The 4,649-nt window shown below is 40.8% G+C and overlaps 1 pseudogene; it reads left to right on the forward strand.

Moving 5' to 3' along the window:
• Nucleotides 1-2,903, forward strand: LOC125355128 (annotated as a pseudogene).
• The last annotated feature ends 1,746 nt before the right edge of the window (nt 2,904-4,649 follow it).

Consider the following 4,649-nt stretch of genomic DNA (forward strand, 5'->3'; position numbering starts at 1 on the left):
AACCTGGCACCTGTTTGCTAGCCCTTCTGATAAATCCATTTTACAAGACATCTCAACAGAAGGAGGATTCACCATTCCTGTGAAGTCTTACATCTGAAAACATGACAGCTGCACATGAAATGAGTCTGTTAAGAACACTACCATGCACCATCTGAAAAAAATCATGCTTGTGTGGTATCCATGGAAAAGTAGCACTCTTGTGAGGGGCTGGTATTTGTCAGGCCCTTTGATCCTGGGTATGACACAGGCACCCATGCTGCAGAGAGGCTTTTTTGGATGGTAAGGAAGATAAAGGCCCCCAGTTTGCCAAAGTGTTTGTCATTGTCTGGCTTGTAGAATTGATTGTTGTCCTTAACTGAGAACTTCTTGGAGGAAACATATCTGCTTTTCTCAGAGCTGCTGTGTGCTGGGTTACTGCATACATTCCCTAATAGTTGATTGTTGCCTGATACCTCTCACAGAGGCAGGACCAGTAAACTTCATTATTTGGCTTTTTGTAGTAATCCTGATGTTTGCTTGGTCGGTTGTTTCCTCTATAGCTTTCCTTGCTGATAGCCAGCCTCCAAACCACAAAATCCTAGCCATGTACCCTGTTTTCCCCTTCTACTTCGTCATCAGTTAGGAGATTCTCACCTACTTCTCTTAGGCAAGGGAGACTGAATGAAAAGCAGTGAACTGAAGGCTCATGGGAAAAATCCCATGGACTATGGAGCATTGACCCTAGCCCTCTATTGCCTAAATCAGAGGAATGAGGAGGGAGCCATACAGCGTGAGGCCCTGCTGTCACTTGTATAAGGAACTGATGTTTGCAAACCTGTCCTTTCCTACTTACTCTTATTGCTGCCCAGTAGACATAGTATGATGTCTCTTTCAGGCAGAGTGGTGTCACTGTGATCCGTTCAGGTGACAAGCAGTGACTCTGGAAGCACATGGATACAAATTGAATCAAGTTGGGAACTCTTATCAGCTGTTCAGGTGCTCTTAAACACATTGCCTTATGACTATTAGACTATGGATCTCTTTTCCTAAATAAGAATGAATAGTCTGCATCCATTTTCTTTTCCTCTCAAGCTTGTAAAAGGCAGTGGAGGGTTAGAAAGAGGTTTGTAGTTGTGGGAAAAGCAACCATGCATTCACCAATGTTCTGATCTTCAACCGCAGACTATCTTTTGCTTGTTGCTTTGCGAATAATAGCAAAGGACATGGAAATAAATTGGTTCTTTTTGCAGTGACCTTTCTGCCATTCTCACTAGTGCCTCAGATGGCACTGTAGACTCCAATCTTGCTCTCCCTCATTCTGAGTACATAAAGCAATGTCAATGGAGCTCATTCACATAGCTGTCTCAGAAGTTTCCATTGATAGGGTCTCTAATGCATGCCATCATATAGCTACCTTTTCCTAGCTGCATTTTCCATGAAACACTTCATTACTTTGTGCAGTCCAGCCAGTGGCTAGGAAGGACTGTTGAATGACAAATTTACTTAGGCAAGGGAATGAACATAGAGGATTTAGCATCCTGATGACTGTGAAGCAGGATGTGTGCTACAGCTCCAGTGCACACTGAGTTGTGTCGTTTCTACTGTCTTTTCATAGGAGACTTAGCTGGTTTATTATCAGATGTGGCCTCTAGGCTGGGGATGAGCAATTTCTTTTCTGGATTTTCTTTCTTGGTAAAGCCAATTAGCTCCTCCTTTTTTTCAGGTTTATCCTGCACATGTGTACCTCCTTGTACTCTGAGGTCCTTGTGTGCACAACACAAAGGCTTTTCAGGGAGCAGAGTGTCTCTGGAACAGGCTGTCTCAGCTACAAAGGACTCCATCAAGGTAGTTCTTGCCTTCTGTAGATTGTACATTGAGGAACTCGAGTTGACAAAGATAGAGAGTCAGGCAGGAAACATCCATTGTAAATATGCCATTAACGTGTAAAAATAGGAATTTCTTATTCTATGTTTATTCATTTTGTATCTGAAGACTGCCTACATAGATACATTATTCTAAAAATGTAATTTCTCTATCCCCAGCTTATCTAAGTGAACAATCCTAGGCAGATGAGTTTTAGAATGATAGTTGATTATAGAGCATTACAGAGTTGGTCCCCTCTGTCCAAACTCTAGAGTTTGAGGTTATGTGTTTATATTCATACAATTTACCCACTAAATTGTAAAGCAAAACACTTGTGACAGCAGACTCAATGTTTCATTCTTGAGTTGGTAAAATAGCTTGAAATTGGGCCTAACTTGACACCCATTTCCATTATCTGAAAGAACCTAATTTTCCACTAAAATGTCTCTCTCCCAAAATTATTTTGTAATCTGTCTCAGTGATTATAATGTAAAATTAAGGGATAACTATACTTCTCAGAGGAGATTATGTTTTTACTGGATTTTATACTCAGGTGAAATATTCAGTCAGAAATTCCTAAGGCTACACTTGGGGTGCATGGGGGCTAGGGAGGTATATATATACACACACACACACACACACACACACACACACACACACACACACTGGGTTTTAAGACAGCTTGATCTCTTGTTATTGGGCAATCTGGTCAATGGCTTTTTTATGTTTAAAATGAAGGTGTAAGGTTTAATTTTTTTCATGGCATTGAATTATCAGCTTGAAAGTATAAATAAATGTTTTTAATATATGCAAAAAAACTACATTGTGTCCTGTGACAGAAGTTAAGACCTGAGTGTATGGACCTTTTGCTCAGCTTTTCCTGATTTGCTGCAAAGACACGTAGCTAAGCATAGGAATGAAGATGAAGAGGATGGGACTTCCGGCCCAGGAAACGTGTTTCATGCCTCAGCTGAGATTCAAGCATGTGAACATCTATGAAAGGACACAAGGCCCCATCTTCACTTGTTCTTTTCATTTGTGACACAAAGATTGTGGGGTGTGTGTGTGTGTGTGTGTGTGTGTGTGTGTGTGTGTATTAGTCCTGGGGCTTGTATTCAGGGTCTGGGTGCTGTTCCTGAGCCTATTTGTGCTCAAGGTTAGCATTCTACCACTTAAACTACAGTGCCACTTCTGGATTTTTTGGAGCAGTTTATCTAAGATAAGAGTCTCACAGACTTTTCTGCTTGGGATAACTTTAACCACAATCTTCAAATCTCAGCTTCCTGAATAGCTAGGATTATAGGTGTGAGCCACTGGTGCCCAGCTTGTGTTTATGTTCTTTAGCAATAAGAAGTGTGAAGAGTTGGTTTTATTATTGTTCAGATGATGAGGCTATTGTTGATAACATAGTTGAACGTGCAGTGTGGTCTTAAAAATAACCAGGATTCACTATGTCTTTTTTCTTTGCCTCATTTGTTTGTTTATGGTGTGAGCTGATTTGATCTTTTCATTTTAGTGGGAGTTTTGTTTCATTGGGCAGGAAATTGGTAAGCATTTCACTGTTAGTCTATTTGTCTTTTATAAACACTTTCCCTCAAAGTGTGATTAGAAAGCTAGCCAGTCTGTGCTTAGAGATATCACTGCATTCTGAAATGGACTGACTTGCTGAAAAAGTGAATAAGCCAATATTTTAAATGTGGGAAATTGCTTGGGCCTGGCTGCATGGGGTAGGAATCACTTTTTCTTCATTCTTTCTAACTTTTCTTCAGTGACACTTGCTGGTAAACTTACCTGGGACTCAGCAGTGAGTATGGCTACTAGAATGCCAGGAAGCCAGCCTCTGGGGGCAAGACAGGGTAAAGAAGGGTGGAGAGAGAATTTGCAGGGACAAACAGAAAACCTCCCCATGCAATCCACACACCAGTGCAAGGGCAGTGTCTCTATGCCTCTGGTCCGTGGCAGTTTCCGTCCACTTGTCCTTGTCTCAGTACTATTCTGGCTTTTCGTCATGCACCCGAAAGGGTGAATTCTCACCCTCTTCTTTTTATTTGTTTAAGGTTTGACATTTTTAGGTTAACTACATTTGTGTTCCTGCGTGTAAACTTTAGAGGAAGTATATTGAGTTCTCCAAAAATACACTGACATTTTAATTGACTTAATGTTAAAGTCAATTTATATGAAAATTGGAGAAAGGATATAATTTTGTTTGTTTGTTTGTTTGTATAGGTAGGCCCCTCATTCCTTGAATCATGCCCCAAGTTGGGAACCTGTTTTGAACACTAAGCCCATTTTTGAACAGGAATATTTCTCTACTTATTCCTTTATCTTCTGGAAATGTTCCATTTTTTCTGCACAGAGGTCAGTTGGTATTTTGGTTAGCTTTTCACCACTGTACCAAATACTTGGGAGAAACTATTTAAAAGGAGGAAAGATTAATCTGGGTCTTCCAGTTTCAGGAGTGTCAATCCAAGGCCAACTGGCTTTATCTCTATGATAGTGAAGTTCAGATGGGGCAGAAGATGGGGCAGAATGCCATGACAGTAAGATGGAATGGAGAAAAGCTGCTCACCTCATGGCAACCAGGGAGAAGAGAAACTGGATGGGCCCAGGGTAAATATATACCCTTCAAAGTCATGCCCCTAGTGAACTAATTCCTCCTACCTTCTAACTGACCATTCAATAGGAACTCATCAGTATATTAGCCCATTAATGAAAGCACCCTCATGATTTAATCACTTCTCAGTGATTGAATTCACCAGCCAGAAACCATGCATTCAACATATGAGTCTTTGGGAGTCTCTTTGTAT

This window comes from Perognathus longimembris, chromosome 7 (assembly GCF_023159225.1).
Source record: "Perognathus longimembris pacificus isolate PPM17 chromosome 7, ASM2315922v1, whole genome shotgun sequence".
NCBI classification, from domain to species: Eukaryota; Metazoa; Chordata; class Mammalia; order Rodentia; family Heteromyidae; genus Perognathus; species Perognathus longimembris.